The following is a 20040-nucleotide window of genomic DNA, read 5'->3' on the forward strand; positions in this document are numbered from 1 at the left end:
CTAGTTGTTTAGTAACGTAGAGTTTATATTTGAATTTGTGTGATGGTTTTTGGGAGAAAACCACTTCAATGTGGTGTTTTATATGTTCACAATGACTCTGTAGACCACAGCGCCGTAGGTGGTCGCGGAGTGGGCAGGTTTTTTTAAACCTCAGTAACACATACATGCACATATTTTGAATAATATTTGACACAAGTTGTCATAAGGTTTGTAAGAATTTCCAAATAAAAGCCTTTTACTTGGTGTTTTGCGTGATCACTACGATGCCGGAAGTCACAATAACATCACTAACCGCAATGAACGTGTGTTTTTGGTGAAGTGTATAACACATATTTCTACATATTAAATTGCATGATACACATTTAGGATTTAATATGAGTTGATTAGCACTTGTGTTCGAGTAGTTGTTTTCAAATAAAATATTATTCTGTTCAATTTCCAGTCTTCGCGAGGACACTGATCGTCGCGAAGATCATGTGACTGGTAAAGAAAGGAATATGATTGGATGATACACTTTTCAATTATAAGAATAGGAAGAACAACATGCCCATTTATCTATCTTGAACATTCTTTAAGAGGAGTTGATTCTGAGCAGTTGACTAGCATTAATTGGAGTGTTTTTTTCTGCATATTTTTAAAAAAATGGCAACTCAGCCAGAAGAGGAAGATCAGGTGGTACAGCAGGTGGACCAGGAAGCACAAGAGGTAGATTCTGGTGACTCTGAAGATAAGGGGCCTCCCCAGAAGAAAACAAGCATTGCCTGGGATTTCTTAAGGATTCCTACAAGAGAATCAAAACTGTTGCCAAATTTGTGCAAGGCACAATATGTGACAAGACATTGTCAAGGGGTACAAATAAAATAATTTTTTCTGCACTTCATCCATGTTTTACCATCTAAAAACATACCACAGCAATCGTATGAAAGCAGCAAGAAGGCAACACAAGGCTGAATGACCTTCAACTTCAATAGCTGCCACAACAACCTTGGGGCAGAGAGTCCCTTCAGATGGCCAATCTCAAGTTCAAGATATGGCTCCAGAGTTTTGCCGGATGGCATCATACAGCAAGGATTGTGGAGTTGTACTGTGCTGGAGAGCAGTCCATAACCACCCTTCACAATACTGCAAAGAATCAACAATTTTTGACTGTGTATTGACGTTTTTGAATTCCCAGATGCTATTTTTGTTTCTAGCAAAAAAAACTCCCCCAAAAATATTTTCAGTTGGAAAAAGATAATCTGAATGAATCAGTGTATGAGCTTGTATAAGGTGATTGAATGTGTGCACGAGTAGTGCATTGATGATTGAATAAGTGTTTAAGTGGTGCATGGATGACTGAATGAGTGGTGCATGGATGGTTGAATGAGTACATAAGTGGTGAATGCATGATTGAATGATTGCATGGGTGGCTGGATAACTGCATGTTTGAGTGCCTGGGTGATTGAATGAGTGTATGTGTAGTGCCTGGGTGATTGGATCAGTGCATGTGTAGTGCCTGGGTGATTGGATGAGTGCATGGGTCGTGTATACGTGATTGGATGAGTGCATGTATAGTGCCTGGGTAATTGAATTAGTATAGGGGTAGTGCCTGAGTAAATGGATGAGTGCATGGGCATTGCCTGGGTGATTGAATGAGTGCAAGTGCACTGCCTGGGTGAATGGGTAAGTGCATGTGTAGTGCCAGGGTGAATGGATGAGTGCAAGTGCAGTGCCTTGGTGATTGCATGAATGCATGGGTAGTGCCTGAGTGAATGGATGGCTACCACCTGGGTGACTGGATGAGTCCTGGTGAGTGAATGAGTACAAGTCCAGTGCATGGGTAATTCATGACTGCATGGGTAGTGCCTGAGTGAATTGATGAGTGCATGAGTAGTGCCTAGTTGATTGTATGAATGCATGTGCAGTGCCTGGATGAGTGCAAGAACAGTGCCTGGGTGAATGGATGTGTACAGGTGCAGTGCCTGGGTGAATGAATGAGTTCAAGTGCACTGCCTGGATGATTGCATGACTGCACTGGTTGTACCTGAGTAAATGTATCGCTACCAAATCCTAGGTGATTGGATGGCTGCAAGTGTAGTGCTTGGGTAAAGGGATGAGTGCAAGTGCAGTGCCTGTATGAATGAAAGAGTGCAAGTGTAGTGCTTAGGTAATTCCATAACTGCATTAGTAGTGCCTGAGTAAAGGCAGGACTCAATGGGATCTGCCTGGGTGATTGGATGAGTGCCTGAGTAGTGGCTGGGAGATTGAATGCATGCAAGTGCAGTACCTGAGTTATTTGATGACTGCCTAGCTAGTGGCTGGGTGATTGGATGAGTAGAACTGTAGTGCCTGGGGGATGGGATGAGTAAGAGCAGTGACTCAATGAATCCATCACTAGATTAGTGATTTGACACATGTAATATATCCTGATCTCCAACCACTGTCAAAAAATATGAATAGAGAAAAATGTATTAGGATTTCAATTTGAACATTAGGCAATCAAAACAACACACAATATTTGTCTCCAAAACTTTAAATCAACATAGTCAAATGTTTTACTGGGTTTTAACTCTTTTGGTAGTCGGTATGAAGCTATACAACAAGATATAAGAATATATCAAAGGAGGGTCAAAGGAGAGAAATTTTTACCGACCACTCGAAGACTAATCCCTTTAATTCTAAGACTAATACCACAGCACAGAAATCTAGAGTCAAATCAAAAAAGATCAAGCAATTCAAACATGTAAATTGTCTACACATGAAACGTGAATCCCATCAGCCACCAAAATAGCAGCCCACATCATTTGGGATCCGATAGCCCTGTCTGAGCCATCAGAAAGATCAAGGCTGCAAACAGTACGGGCTCCTCTCTATACATCTTGAGATGAGGTGTCTATCAAGTGATAGTGTGGCTGACAAACATACATAATGGTGACAAAAGCAGTGCAAAAAAACAATACATTTTTGAAGAAAGTGATGTTAAAAATGGCCAATGGAAAGAAAAACTATTTATTAATGTCTATCCATGTGGCAACAGTTAAAAACAGTGTAGACGCAGTTTTGACAAAATAACTGCATAAGTCCAAAAATCAGGTCAACATGTTTCAGCCGATGGTGACTATTAATCCGGCTTTCGTCAGGACCAAACAGAACCCTTGCTACTGCTGTATAATAGTGTGAAATCAAATTTAAACTAAATTTAACCCCAGTGCAAACCAGTTCGTTTATTGCAAATTTCAAACCTCTCCTTACGATTTGTTAGGGGAGCGTCTTTATTTTAATCCCATCTATAGTACGGGAGACCGCCTCACCTCACCTGGCATCCTGCTCAGATAGAAGTGGCCCCGCTCTGTCCGTCGGTACCACGGAGTATTGAGGAGTGACCTTCCCGTCCTACTCCTTTTGATTTGACCCTAGATTTCTGTGCTGTGGTATTAGTCGGTATGAAGCACCATCATCAAACAGTGGGGGAAAAACAGTGGACTGGAAAAAGAAAAAAAAATGTGCACAGTTGATCATTACAAATAGGTCATATTATGCATTCCACTCACTACAAGTTTGTTAGTACTGGCTTGCTGACAGGTTACTACCTTAATGAAAGCAACTATATGTTAAAACTGTTTCTGATATTTTTATATATGTCACAAAATGTCCAACAATTATGAAGCAGTCTTTATTTTTGGATATTGTTTTGTAAACATCATCCCTGATAGGCCACCAAATGATGTCTAAAATGTTCTTGGTCCATGTACGATAAAATAACACACAGTACATGTCAACACAATACCACATTTTGTTATCCTAAGTTGTCCTTAGAACTTCGGTTCTAGAAATAGCCAATATGATTTGGTAACTTTTTAGGTTGTCTTGATTTGAATGTCATTTGTATATCATTGCAGTCTTTCCATCCTGTTTGACATCTTAAATATATTGTGTAGTGTCCAGAGTTTATATCAACTCCTTCATGAAATATGATTGCTATAGTTGTGAAAGTTCTTTTTGAAATGGAAATTTGTGAAGCTACAAAGTTTGTAATTTCAGTTCCTGATTTAGTACCATCCAATCTGCATCGTTGTAGCATGACTATGACTTATTTTTATACCTTTGTAGTAACAACATATACCTAACTTCTGATCTGCAGTTTAGACAGGTCATATCTTGATGGGCGTTTTTAGTAGGCCTGGGCGAAAATTTCGTTCCGTTCACGGAAATTGCGATAATTTGACATTTTCGCGTTCCGCGGAGAGCGCGAAAACGTCAAAATTTCCGGTTTCCGCAGCTTGGCGATAATTTGTTTCTTGCTCGCGCTGTAAAATAATACATTCTCGCGCGCGCGCGATCGCCTTACCTGAATCCATGCGTTCGCCGACAAGTTTTCTTTATCCGGTCGCGTTCTCCATGAGATGTATTGTTTTTAGCCATTTGCGCTGTCTCGCTACAGTTCGCGCCCGCAGTGACGTCATGCGTCGCGCGATCACGTCTTTCTTCTCGCGATCATGCACCGCGAGACAACTCAAAACAAGATGGCCGCGCCCGCAAGCAACTACATGGGTAAGTTGGCGACCCGCAACCATGCAGAAAATCTCGCGAACATGCGGGAAAAAAACTTCCGCATCTTCGCGATATTTCCACTTGTTTGCGATAATTTTAAACATTTTCGCGATAATTTGCGAAAGTTAATTTCGCAAATTCCGCCCACCCCTAGTTTTTTTTAGTTCAATTTTCAAAGCGCACAGCTTTACAATCTGATAATGTCATGTAGAGCTATAGTTCTGATTTGATTTTACTGCTAGACGTAAATTCACAATCTTCACAGTTATGGTTTCATTTATAAGTTAAAACAAATAATTCATTGATATTCACATCTTCTTCCTCTAATAGTCCTGCCATTATCATTATATCATTTAAAAATTCTTGAGCATCCTGCTGAAGATTTTGAGAAGACACTAGTGATCCAGTACAGTAATCTGTAAGTTTTCTCATTCCAGTAGCAGAATGTATAATACTTCTGTCACTTCTTAATTCTTGAAGTAAACTACATATGGCCCAATTCCGATCCAGTTTGGAAATCTTCATGACGGAATGGGTTTGAGAATAGTTTCCGACTGACTCGGATAGGGAGAGTCCGACCGACCGAGTACGATGCATCCAGATGCTTCCAGATATGATTACTTCAATGGGAGCCTATGTTCTGACCGAATGTATAGGTTCCCATTGAAGAAAGGATTGGCTGGGTAAAATCGAGCACCCAGTAGTGGGCACCCCCTGGTGCCTACCACACTGTGCATGGCTAGCAAGGGTGGACCCATGGGTACCCTAATTGGCCTGATTGCGAAGGCTCTGAGTGCAAGGGGGCCCCCAAAGTCTGATTCTGACTGCCGATTCGAGTCAGACTGCACCATTTGGAAAGGCTGTCCGAATCTAGCATTGTACTCGGTCGTTTGGAAATACGGCCCATAGAGACGTACGATTCTGCTCTGTGCAGCTCGGTCATTCCAAATGCCGTCGGGTTCAGATTGGGATATTCCTAACGGCTAACTCGCATAGTACTCGGTCGGTCGGAAACCTTTCCAATTCGATCGGAAAGACACGTACCCGATCTGATTCAGACAGAGCAAATGCCTTTAGAAGGCCTTCCTAACAGCATCAGAATCAGGTCCATGGTTGTGAAGACATTCTTTTATCTACTTTTTCTTTAATAGAATTTGTAAAATGAGGCAAATGGTACAGTCGATTTAACACTACATTTGCATAACAGTTCACTCCAGATTTATTATCAGTGATAGCCTTCCATTTCCTCATTATGCTGTAGTTTTCTTTTCTTAGGTGCTTGTTGTTTTTCTTTTTGTTCATTTTTCTGCTCAGCTCTGATAGAATGCTTTGATATATTCTGCTTTGAACACATTATCGTTTTTTCAAACACAGGATACTGGCCTAAATGAGGAGCATACTGACCTCTTAACCGATTATACTCCCTTACACAGTTCACATTAGGACTTACTTTTCTTCTCATCAAAGTCAATCAGATATAAACTAGACAATGTTTTAATTCGCGACAAAGCTACATATGCCATTCCTTCTTTGAGTAAACTACTATCAATATTAACAAGAGATGTATCTACACTTAAACCTTGCAATTTGTGGATAGTTACTGCATATGCTAAAGACACTGGGAACTGCTTTCGCTGTACATACAAGCCTTTCACCAGTAGTAATGGACAACGCATCTACCAATCTGCTTAATTTCACAAACATCATCAAATGTTATGGCAAAGTATTCCACGCCATTTTTGTTTGGATAATTAATAAATATCATAACTTTACCCATTGTGCCATTCACTAGCTTTTCTTCAACATTTAAATTACGATGTAAGATTACATGACAAGTTTTACAGATACGTATCTGTTTTTCTAATCATGCAGTTTTCAACAAAGACTTTTCTAAACTATCCCATTTTGATTGAAGTTTTTCTGTTAGTAGCACTGTAACTCCTTGATGTTCTATTTTACCATTTGCTCTAATGTCGATGATCTCTTCTTTTTCCAGTTGCAATAATTGTTCATTGAATTTACTATACTCCTCAAGAGTTGGCATCAAACAAACAATAGACTTCTATTCCTTAACAAAATTACCCATTACTTCTGCAGCTCAAGCATTACTTGGAAACAGATTTTTGATGAGACAGGTTTCTGATACTCTCTTTCCTTCTTTTGTGAGGACTCCCACTCTTATGCCGGTTAGTATATCATGCATGTCTCATGCTTGCCACCTATTTTTGATTTACTCTTTGTATTGAAGGTTTCCGTAAATGTTTAAATTTCCAATACTTCCTAGTGATTTCCTTGTTTCATTATGTATTAGTTTCTTGAATACAGGTTGTCCTTTTACTGGAGTTAGTTGTAGCAGATCTCTAAAGACTATTAAGTGTTTTCGTACAAAAGGCACGTCATAGTCAGTTTTTAATATTTGCCTCATTCTTAAATGTATAAAAGCTAGCATTAGGTTAGACATGATGCTGACTTCACCAATAATTAGTAGCTTTAATTTCTTTAATACTTTTGCCACTTCATAACAAGCCTTACCAGATAATTTGTTGTATTCTTATTTGTTTTCATGTTCAACATTATTAATCAATGAAGGGTAACTCCTTTAATGTAATGTGCCGCTAAGCCAGTTGGTGCAGTAACTACACACGACGAATTGGAATCTGTTGTCTTCTATAGATAACGTGTCAGTACTTTATCCAAGAAACTTTTTCTAGTTCCAGCTTGACACCTTATGTACAATATAACTGATTTATATGTAAAACTTTTTTGTCATGCAGAAATTCATGTTCTACTTGATCTTTTACGTCTTCAAAAATGTCTTTCTTATCTGTATTCAATTGCTGTATCAGTTTTTCTAGATCCACAGTTTCTTGTCTTACTTGCTGCATTGCATTCTTCACCACATTCATGGGTATTACAGCTTCATTTTGAATGATTGGCTGTCCAAGAGGATCTTTGACTTTCAGGTGCTGAACTTTGACTTCTATGAGAACTCTCTCTTGCTATCTCAGCAGCAATTGTTTCTTCTTTCTCAATCTCATCTCTCAACATTTAAAGATAAACTGGAAACACAGAGCACTCAATCCTGTCTTTTACAGTGTTGAATGAGTCTTCATAGCAGTCCCATTCTACAAGTATCTCGCTTTCAGTTCACCATGGCTTGAACATCTGTAACAAGGCTAACTAGAAAAACTTTCCTTGTCTAGAGTTTGACAACTTAGCTTTTGATGGTTGATTACATTTCCTTTGTTATGTCTGACCGAACATCCGTTACATCCAACTACAGAAAATGTCCGTTCTTCTATGTTTTCACTGACATTATTTCTGAATGTATAATGTTGAAGTATTTAATAAAGACACGTCCTTTCCAGGTGAGGACTTCTTCTTGGATAGTACGTATCCAGCATGTTACTCTTCAGAATATCTGTACTGTGTGGCTCAAATTTGACAAGATATCGGATTTCAGGAAAAGACTTCAGTATTCTGTTACTAGTATTAGCAAGCCCTAAACTCATCCATAAAACTCCTCTCGATTTAGAAAACAAACTAGCTGAGCTTAATTGGTCTATACATTCATAACAGCATATCTCTCTGTGAGAAAACATTTTCAACCTAAAACTGCACAATTTCTTTGTAAGACTCTTTTCTGCTGAAATCTCCTCCCTCAACTCCTTCATCTCAGTTTTATCTGACTTTGTTATATAGGACGTAACGTATCGAGCGACAGCAATTGAGTTGTCTGCAACAATCTAATCATCCATGTTTGCATTCCACATCTTCTGACTCAGGGCCAGCTTTAGCGCTGGTGTCGCCCGGTGCAACAAGGGTTTTTGGCGCCCCCTCTCATGACCTCCGCCTTAGATTCCTTCACTGTCGCCCTGGAAAAGTTCCTCTCATCTCTCTATAGCCCCTCTCTCACATGTCAACTGTGGATAATGACACAAGCTAATGAAAAATATGGGTGGAGAGGGGGAGGAGCTTCAAGTTCATATCTAAATACAGCATGCTTCACAGAGCAGTGCATGTCCTGCCCAGGTGCGACCTAAAAAAATGCAGATCTGTCTTTGCACCAGGCATATTAACCCTCTGAGCTACTTTATGGCGAGTCAAAACTGCCACTAGACAAAACTCCATTTCTCTCTCTCTAGCAGGAACATTAATCACAAGAGTTATCTTGACATTTTTATCACTGTCTGAGAGCTGGAAGCACATGGAACTCTGCAGCAGGTGCCTTTCAATCCAAACTTATTGCTCAACACAGCACCCCCTACAGGTCAGTGCCCAGCGTGGCCGCACCAGTCGTACTGCCGTAAAGCAGGCCCTGTTCAGAATCACAGGGTTGTTGTCGTCAATGTACTTAGAGGCCTCTGTTCTTAGGTTGTAGGCATTTTTCAGTGATTTCCTTGTAAGTGTATGTCTCACTGCAGATAAGAAACTGTTGACTCTTCCTTGTGAGATGGCAGGTCATGGTAATCCAAAACGGCATCCCATATAAAATTGTCCTATTGTTTTGCATTTTCGTTGACAGTATTTTCCGCATCTATGATTTTGGCATTGTAGAACTTGTTGTCTTAAAATTTTGTCACCACTCTCTTTTGGGATAGAGCAAGTTACATACTGCACAATAAAAGACAACATAGATTCATCACTGTGTTCCAAACTTTGGGGCATCTTTTACCCACAACAGCATGTGAATAATGGGAGCAACTCTGGCTTGGTACTCATTGCACCACAATATATGAATAAAGTCTGGTAGATCTATATTCAGCTGCAGGTATTTGCAGAGGCCAGTCATCATTCCTGCCACCTACTCTGGTAGGAAAAAGATGTGGGAAACACAGACCTTCTAAGCTTTTCTCCCATACACTTAATGGAGTTCCTTTCACCTTCTTCTTTTGAAACAGATCAATGGCATCACTAATAACCTCATTAGAAGGCAACGGATGGATACTATAATGTTTATACATTTCTTCTGCTCTGGACTGATCCACCTTCTCAATCTGACAGGCTAATGGAAATGTCTGATCCGCCATGTGTGTGCTATCTTACAGGCTTTCTACAGTTCTATAGTAAAATTTATTTCATACCAGATATAAAGTTGCTTCTTTAACTTTGGTAACATCTACTAACCCCTGCCACATCTTTTTGTTCTTAGTTGACACACCATTTACAAGAATTACAAGTCCTTCTTCTAAATCTCTATCTACCTTTACATTTTCAATATTTTTCTTGAAATCTAATGGCAAATACACTACTCTACCTTTTCGACCTTTCTGCAGCTCTGTTGCCAGTAACTTGCCATACAGACTATAGTTTGAAATGGATGTATACTTTGGATAAGAATGGACTCATAAATATTTAAACCTTGAAGTGCTTCTGGAATAGAAACTAGTTCTAACTTGTTATGCACAGCTCTAGCAGGCATTTTATTATCTTTTAATTTATTGTAACAGTACTTACATTTAACTTGCCGTATGGGCATATCAAAGCGTTCCTCCACAAACTAATGCACAGCTAACTTTTGCCAGTTATCATTATTTTCTTTTTCACTTTTTAAATGCAAGTCAACAGTCCATGTTTAAATCTTGTAATGAGTGTGTTGACAGTATAATCAAACATACTTTGGTTTTTCAGAGCACACTGTGTTAAAATTTGTAATCTCTTCTTCAAAACTATCAACTGTAATACCTGTGTCCATTTCTGCAACTCCTATTGACAACTCTTCATTCTTCCTAGAGTCCTGCTCAGGACCAAGGAAACAAAACTGCACATCATCACAAACCTTTTCTATGTCTGCCACAATACCATGAGAAAGTGCTCTATTAATTTCTCCTCAATGTAAAGCATGAGTTTTCACATAGTACAGCCTTCTAACTAAAGTTAGCATTGTTGAGTGGTGCACAGCTAATATCCTGAAATGATTAAAGGAGCTTTGTGAGTGTCCCTGCAAATATGTATGCTTTCCAACCTTACAAGGATCCAATTCTTCTAAAGTACCTTTTTTTGTGTTTTAAACTTCGCCTTGGAAAGATACATAGGAATTTCATTAATATATTAATGGATTGCTATTGAATACTACAAAGACTACTGCAATTCCATTTGTATACAGGTGCCTGACTATGCCTTCCTTGTACCTCTCCTGGAATAACATGTTCTACATTTCTAGGTACCATTACCTCTTTCTCTATAGGAGTGCCATTCTTCATTTCATAACATCGTCCTCTTTCATCAATAGCATAAACTGATCTATTATCTTGGAGATAGCTTTCTTCATTAAAGAAAGGCTCAGTGCTAGAAATAAAAATCCATTCTCCAGTAAAAACTGTGCAAAAGTTACTTCTATTCACTGACCTTTTTTTCTGGTTTTGTCTCCTCATGGACAGCACCATTTTGTCAAGAGGCTTCATTTTATTTATAATGAAAATGAAAAGCTTCCTCTTCAAAGCAAAAGCCTTATCAAGTACTCCCTCGACTAGTTATTTCTATTTCCGTGCCTCTCTCCTTCTTCTATACTCCTTCATAGTTCTCTGTAGATGTATAACTACTCTACTACGAAACATCCTGGCTCTGATTGTCAGGACCCACAAGAGGTTTCCTACCTGTAATGCTTTTCTGGCTACTATTTCCCTTTCGCAAGATTATCAAAAGTCATCTAATCCATTAAGCTGGGGTGCATGTTGGCATCGATGGAATTCCAAGATGGCTGCCAACATGCACATACTGCTACAGCACTCTGCTGTTAGCAGTCTAGTCTTTTAGAATTCTGGACACCTGGTGAAGTGTGCTCCAACATTCTACTGCGCACTTCACTGAAGAAGCTGAGAGAAGAGCATCTGAGTTCCGTGCGTCGAGTTAGTTAGTTAGGGTAGCTTGCGAATGTGCGGGGTTAGTTTCGCCGGTACGTAGTACATCCCTTCAGATTCAGGTTAGTGTGTTTTAAGACTTTCAATGTTTAATTTCCATAGACCAAAAAGATTGTTAGTCAAGGAATCAATATAAAAGTCCTATCACTCAGTAAATAAGAATTAACAAAGTTTGTAACAGAATTGTCTATCATTTGCAGCGAGCTGAAGAAGAGTAGCATTTCAGCTTCACCGTATTAAGGAAGGTTCAGACGCGGGCGCATTCACTCACGCGCCGCGTCAGAAATATTTACCGGAATATCTTCCAGAACTAAATAGTATTCCTGGTAGATTCAAACGCGAGCGCGTTCATTCGTGTGCCGCGTTATAAAGAACTGAGTTGGCAATTCTCGGAGTCTCTGAGGCCGACGCTGACGCACACATTCAAGCGTCGCGTCTGCCATTTGAGACTTAAACTCTCTTCCTGGGGCACAGTGTGAAGGAGCGGTGTCTGAGTAAGCTCCTTCCGTGCTGCGAATCGAAGTCTGTTGGAGGGAATTATTGGGAGCTCTCGGGGGCTCTCACAGGGGTTCAGGAAATTCCTTCGCGCCGGGTCTGACAAGTCGCAAAAGGAAATATACGTGAGTGAGTTTTCTTCCCTCATCGCGTAAGGCCATGCAGTACATGCTGAAATCACGATAGGAAGGCCAAGTTCTATCTAAATAAAGAAATACCTCAAGGCTAAAAAGGATCCAGTTCAAGCTTAACAAGACACCTTTTGAGGAGGTATAAATTTCATTTCTAAACTAGGAAAAACCTAGAGAGAGTCAAGCAGCCAATTCCCTAACAAATAATTCGTACTCTCCACAATACTTTTTGGAATGAAAAGAATCCAGACCATATATGGGCACTACAGAAACTCCAGTACATCTCCTAACTCAGGTCTCTACCCAGTAAGTCATAGGGAGGAAGGGAAGGCACACCAGCAGTAACATATTAAGGGCATTCTTACACTTACAGTATTTCTTTCTTTCTTGTGGAAGGGCTGAAGAATAAATCTTGAGCAGCACGACCCAAAAGACAAAAGAAGAGCATTGAGTGAAGACTTCTCATCCTAGCTTGATGGAATTAGAGAAGTAAGAAGAGTAGCAAGCCTCCAAGACATTTTGGTAAGATAAGGAACTAATGTAGAGGGTTGGAGAAGGAACAGTAGACAAGTTTTGAAGTAAGTTAATTAGATGTTATTGTTGTCAGACCTGTAAGAAGAAAGAGAAGAAGTTAACGAAGCTACAGGCAGATCTTGGAGCAGTCTTTTCTTTGTCCCATCACCTTTTCCCCCTCTGGAACTTACCTGTAACGGAACTAAGAACCAAACAGGAAGAGTTCTGAGGTGGGCATTGGGACCTATCACCGTCCTGCTCCCGTGCGGTTAAAAAGGTGCAAGTTTGTTAGGACCCTGACACTGATTTCCTTAAACTGTTTCTGTCTCCTGGTTAAGGTGTGTCCTTCTATGTTACATTCTTTCTTGTTGTTCTTGTATAGATTTTATCCACCCTTATTCTTTCTCATAGTTAGAATTTTATCTTTTTTCACCACTTTTGTGCATTTTGCTTGTTTTGAGTCTCAGTTCTGCATAGATACTGTAGTTGCTTCTGTTACTTTTTCCTCCGAGCTTTTGTAGGCATTGTAACTGTCTGAAGTTATGTAGATATTTTTCTGTAAAAAAAAGTATATTTTACACTTTATTCTAGCCAATGTACCAACTACTTTACTACTGACTTACACATAATACAAAAACAGTTTTTATGTTATGTTGCAGTTTTAAATCTACTGGAAATTCTAGATATCACACTTCATATATAATTGGATACATGCCTCTCTATGAGCATACATTGCTCTGTTACTCAGCATGCACATGCATCAGTACATTTCTAAAACTGAAAACAACAAATCTCACTTTTTCAAAGCACAAAACCTTTTCTTCATGTCATACCTACATCACTTCTCACATTTTTCTTGTGTGTTTAAAACATATATTCAGCATTTCTCAAAGAAAATGGATACACCAAATGAAGGTAGCACAAGAACTTTCATCAGAAATTCTGCATTATAAACTCTCCCCAGTTTCAAACAGAGCATTATTAAAGAAATATACCTCCCTTGACATATACATGACATTTTCATTTGCCTTAAAGAACATAGATCACCATGTAAACATACAAGTGATTCCATAATGGATATACACCTTCAAGCCATCTTTCCAAAAATATATAGTTCTCTGCATCTTTAAATAAACTCGAGTCCCACCATACATATAACTATCTACAACCACAAAAACATATCTCACCATCTAGACAACGTATGCATTCGTCCATCAGTTGAGAATTATGTTCTGTCAATGCCAGCAGCCTCCTGGGGCGGTATATCCACAGTCTGTGGGATTCTGTCTCTCAAATCTTGCTTGCTGTGCCAGACTACTTATGCCCCACCATTACACTTTAACATTAAGGATGGCTGCGATGCAGCAAAGCTTACTATCTGCTGTGGCTTGGACACTACTTTTGTCTACACAGGGAAATTGGAAACCAGTGTAGCTCTAAGGCGGCATGCCTGGATGTGGTCTGTGTGTGTCCCGGAAGATGTCCAGTTCAAATTAATGCACATGTCTCTAGATGACTTTTACCTTTTCAGCGAGAAGGCAGGCTCATGTTTGAGTCCTCTAATGACAGTAGGGCCATGACTCCCTCCTTTGGTCTGTCTGTCCCACATGAAAGCCACATCAACAGTTATATCCCCTCCATGGCTATGGAAGGGGCTTACAATATTGTCAAGAAGTGCAACTAGCCCAGCAAATCCTTTAGCCCTTTTGTAGCTACGTTTGCGGATCTAACAGACCACATGGGCAACAGGGGCATAGTATAATCCAGTCTTTCACCCCTCCAGCTGCTGCAACCTCAAAAGCTCTTTAGTGTGTCCTTCATGGCATACAGTCACACTCTCTGAGACAGAATCAAACAGTTTCTGCCAGTGTGGCAGGGATTAGCTTTTGTCTTGCAAATTGTCCAGCCGGTTAAGCCCTACCATTTCTTGCCATCTCACGGCACCTTCCACAATCCTCATAATGGTTAACGAAGGATCATCTTTCCCTCTTGCAGCAGGAAGTGCAGACCATTCTGGCCAATGGAATCACATTGGTTATTACTTCTGCTACTTTCTGGTGCTGAAGAGAACAGAAGTCTGTCTTGTTTTTTTTTTTTAACGACATTTTTTATTGATTTTCTGTAGTACCAAGTGGGCGGAGCCTGACAAGCATCGTACATGTAAATGGAAAATTGTGAAGACTTTAGGTACTGAAAAGTTTCCCCCCAGGAGGTCTGCAGAACATCAGACCAAGAACCCCCCCACCCCCAACCACGCACCATACATACCATGAAAAACAAGATATAAATACAGCAAATGAGTTTCCATCCACATCTGTAATGAACTATCTCATTAAACTGGCGAGTCATTTACTACCAGCCGTTCAAGTGGGTCCTGGTTTGCTGGCTGTGTTAGGAGAGACAATTCAATGCCTTGATATTTAGCCCACCTGGCCCAGATCTTTCCGTGCTTCTGTGGACAACCCCTTACCTGAAACACTGCAATTTCAGCTGACATGCATTTGTCTAAGGTATTTTTCCATGTTGCAATACCAGGGGGGGAAAGGTAGCCTTCCAGTGTTGTGCAATGTCCCGCTTAGCTAGTGTGAGACCCAAGAACAAGAGGTGTCTCTTATATCTGTTTCCCCCATTGTCCTCTGTGCTGTGCAGAAGTGTCAGTGTAGGGTCTGCTGGGATGTCCCATGCCAATACCCGCCCCATGCAAGACAGTACGCCCGACCAGAAATGTTGCAGTGCCCCGCAACTCCATATCGTATGGAGAAACGACCCTTCGTTCGAGTCACAGCGGAGACACGTGGAGGACTGAATAGCACCTATCTTCCAGAGGCGGAGGCGTGTGTAATATATTCTGTGGAGGTATTTAAATTGGATCAGCCGGTATCTAGTGGAAACAGCGGAATACCTGAGCCTAGCTAGCGCCTCGGCTCAATCATCGTCCGTCAGGGCAGGTAAGTCTGCCTCCCATGCCGCCCGGGTCCGATGTATAGTAGTTTTGGAGTGTGTAGTGAGGGTTTGATAGATTTGACAAATTTTGTGAGCCCCCATATCTCCCATCAACAGCCTACCCTCCAATAGACATGAGATGTCGTATCAGGGGGGACAAAGCATGGCGGAGCTGTAGATACCTATGCAACTGTGATTTGAGTAGGTTAAAATCCTCCTGCAACTTCTGGAAAAATTTAAGCGTGGGCCCCTGCATTATATCTCCGAGTGTAGATATCCTTATATCGTCCCATCTACGAAACCCCAACAAGGTCGAGACAGGGTGAAGGTCTGATCCTTGCCAGAGGGGCGTAGCAAAAGTCAACATGCCCCACCAACCCATAGACCTGGCCACCCGCCTCCATATCTGAATTACCGTCCGGCAGGCCGGAGGAAGTGCCTCCAAGGACGAGCTGCTGTACAGAAGGTGGAGCAGCGGGGTATCTGCCATGAAAAGCCTTTCCACAGCATAAGCTGGGTCTGCCTGAGAGCTATACCACCATTCATTGATCACTAGGAGTTCTGAAGCCCAGTAATACGCCGAACATCAGCTGCCGCAGTACGTAGACTGAATACACACCGCAAGAGCAACCCGGATCACACCCACCCATAGGAACCTAAACCACGACGGGGGGACAGGATATGTATAATTCTGCAGTTTATAAAGCAAGCGTGGCAGTGACACCATTTTGAAAATGGCGGACCGGCCATATAGCGAAAGGGGGAGGCGGGACCACACCGTCGTCTCGCCGCGCACCCCAGGGAGCAGGGGAGCTATATTGCGTGACCAGGCTTCGTTGGGACACCGTGTGATATATACAACAAGGTACTTGAAACCCTGATCCGTGACGATCAGCTGCGAGGCCCAAGTCTGACTCCTCTGCTCTTCGCATATGGGGAGCAAGATAGATTTGGACAGGTTAGCGCATAGTCCGGATGTCTCCCCAAATATCCGCAGGATCTGGAGCACCCACGGCCCGGAGGCCCAAGGATCTGATATGAAGAATAAGGCGTCGTCAGCATACAGCGCGATCCTATCCGAGCACTCCGGCGACCAGTTCAGCCCTCGGAAGACAGAGTCTAGGCGCACCCACGCTGCCAATGGCTTGATAGCTAAGGCGAATAAAAGCGGGGGAAGGGGGCACCCCACCTCGTTCCCCTGCAAATGGGGAGGGGAGCAGATCAATATCCGGCCACGCGGACCGAGGCGGTGAGGTTTGTATATAACAATTTCACGTACGCTCGAAAACGAGGTCCCAGTTTGACAGCCTCTAAGAGTTTAGAAAGGTAGGTCCAGCTCAACGAATCAAACGCCTTATCAATGTCTGCCAGCAAGACAGCCGCGGGACGCCCCAGACGGTGGGCTTCCGCCACAGCATTATGAGCGCGTCTAATGTTGTGTCTGGTGGAGCGTTGTAAAAAGAACAATCGATGGACAGAATGCAGAACAATAACATACATTCCCCCCCCCCCCCCCAGTACAGAGATCTGGGCCTAAATTCTTTTTTTTTATGCTCACCATACCATTCCAGTTTGAACCCAGCCATATGCAAATCAGTCTTGACCCTGTGCCCAATGGGAACAGTCCAGCCCGAACTGCCAGGCCAGGTCCTCCCTGGACTGGAAACAAGCATCCTGGGACCAGTTTCGGGCATTGTGGCATAAAACCAGACTGATCTTTACTGATGTACCAGGTCCTGGATACGCATGCGGAAGCGGTCAGGCAGGACCTTCCCGAGCAATTTAGGCTTGAAATTCAACAGGGATATGAGGTGATACGAACCCGGATCTTCTGAAGGACAGCCCAGCTTCAGGAAGACGACGATTTTGGTGTGTCGCCAATCTGTTGGCAGAATAAACTGCTCTGAGGCTGCGTGTAGCGCCTTGAGTAGATGAGGGCCAAGAGTCCCCATATGTGGGCACATGAAATCATACGGGAACCCGTTTGGGCCGGGTGCGTGTCCCGGGTGTGTATTGGATAGCATTGTCTGCAGCTCGTCCAGGGAGATAAGCTTATCTAGGGCATTGCGCTGTTCATCTGCGAGGCGTCGTGGAGGAATATCCGATAAAAAGTCGTCTATGAGAGGTTTGGCTATTACCTCGCGTTCTTCGTACAGTGCCGCATAGAATTTGGCAAAGGCCTGAACCACCACCTCAGGGGAGACACACATGTCACCATCTGGGGACCTCAATAGGGGAACCTGCATCGGGTATGCTCTGGCCTGGCACAGCCTATGGAGCATCTGGCTGGACTTGTCGCCCCATTGATAAATCCTATATTGGGTCGACAACCAGGCCTCTCTGGCGCTATCAGTGAGCATCCGGTGTAGCTGCTGCTGAACATGTAGTAGATTACAGCGGGAGCCTGTGTCAGAGCCTTCCACCATTAAGGATTGCAAATTGAGCTGTCTGTCTTCCAGCTCCTGAATCTGTGCCAGACGGTGCAGCTTTTCCCCGTACGATAACTTATATCCGCCCCTCGAATCGTGGGCTTAAAAGCATCCTATAGGAGGACATTAAAACTAAAAGGAGGACATTAAAACTAAAATAATCGGCAATTGCCCGATGCAGCATTTCCTGGTAATCGGCACCTCTGAGCAGCCAGGGAGACATGCGCCACTGGTAGGGGGCACGACGGGACTGCAGGCGTAGCTTGAGTTGAACCGGTGAATGATCGGAAAGACCCCAGGGCAGGATGGAGGTTTGTGTCACCCTGTGAATATAACTGGGCGGGAGGAACAAATAATCCAGGCGTGAAAGGGTGGGGTAGACGCCACGAGTCTGCCCAGCCCAATGTATGTGTCAGTATGTTCAGTTTGGATATGGGAGGGGGAACATCCAATGGTCTAGCCCACCACCTGTCTGAGGGACCCATGATCTCATTCCAATCTCCTCCCAGAATCGTCAGGCCTCCTGGGAGATCTCCCCTTAACTGTGTCATTTTGTCGACAAAAGTATGGCCCAGTGGTGGAGGGGCATATACGCCTCCAATTGTGATCTGTTCCCCGGCTATGGTACCAGAGATGACCGTAAAGCGGCCACCTGGGTCCAACCAGTGTTGTGTAATGTGGAGTGGAACTCTGTGGTGAATAACCACTGCTGTACCACGTGCCCCCCTCGTAAAGCCAGAGTGATACACCGTGGCGAACCCATATCAGGAGAGGAATGGGGCTTTATTGCCCAGAAGATGAGTCTCCTGTAGTAGTAGGATGTCGGCCATATATCACTTTGCCAAATGAAGCAGCGCCCCCCGCTTGACCTTGCTCAGTAAACCTCGCACCTTCCAGGTAAGAATGGTGAGTTCCCCCAACGGAGAATCACTCGCCATGTGGGCCATGTCTAGTCCTCAAAGTGAAGTGCGAAAAACGATGTGGGAATGATGGAGCATAGAGGTACGTGCATGATGCGTAAAACATAAAACAAACATCAAACGACCCCCCCCCCGACCTCCCCCTCCCGCCCCATACTTCCCGAAACAAGGAGTATCTGTTGCGGTGGAATCTCATCCTAGGCCCCAAACATGATGACCCAAGCAGTACCCCCAATGGATCCCCCCCTTCCAACATCACCCAACATAACTGAAAACGTTCAGGATGTGCTAAGTTCAATACCTTCCAGGACAAATAATAGAGACCCCAGACCCCAGGATTTAAAACATCCCAACATGTGGCCCCCGCTAGCAACTAGCCCATCTAGTGAAGAGGAACAGGATAACATAAGTCTTAGACACCTAGGTCTACCTCAGTCCTCAGTACCCGTCTGACTCTGAGCATGCCAATTGGAGATGGATCTGTTACACCTAGGAGCTGCGTCTCTGTCTGTCGGCCACTACTGTGTGAGCCCTGTGAAGAGTCGGAGTCTATATGGAGTGGCGAGTGCAGCTTGAGGTTGCGTCTCTTGTCCGTACACAAGAACACCGCCTCTGGGGTATCAAAGAAGAATGACTTGCCATTGTAGATCACCTTCAGGCGGGCTGGGAACAGTAGCGCGTAGGATAAGTTCAGCTCTCGTAGTTGTCGTTTGGCCGCCACGAAGGACTGATGCTGCTGCGGGACAAACCGGGTGTAGTCCGGGAAGATCATGATAGGATGGGACTCGAAAGTCATCTTGTCTTTATGGAGCCGGGCAAAGCGGAGGATGGAGTTTCGGTCAGCATAATTGAGTAGCCGAGCAATCAGGGGCCTCAAACGCACCCCAGGCGACGGCTTCTTGGTCAGAGACTGATGGGCCCTCTCAATCATGAAGCAGGAAGACATGTCCTCCGGGGGCAGCAAAGCTTTGAGCCAGCCCGAAAGGAAAGCATCCATTGATGTCCCCTCACAGCCCACCAGGCGGATATTGTTGCGGTGGGCCCCCCCCCTCTGCACCTTTGACCCACGCCACCAGCTCTTGGGAGACCATGCCCAGCTTGTCCACCTTCTTCTGGAGGGTGGATACAGTGTCCTCCACAGTGGAGATCCTTCCGGCGACCAGTTCAGCCCTCGGAAGACAGAGTCTAGGCGCACCCACGCTGCCAATGGCTTGATAGC

This window comes from Triturus cristatus, chromosome 8 (assembly GCF_964204655.1).
Source record: "Triturus cristatus chromosome 8, aTriCri1.1, whole genome shotgun sequence".
Classification (NCBI taxonomy): domain Eukaryota; kingdom Metazoa; phylum Chordata; class Amphibia; order Caudata; family Salamandridae; genus Triturus; species Triturus cristatus.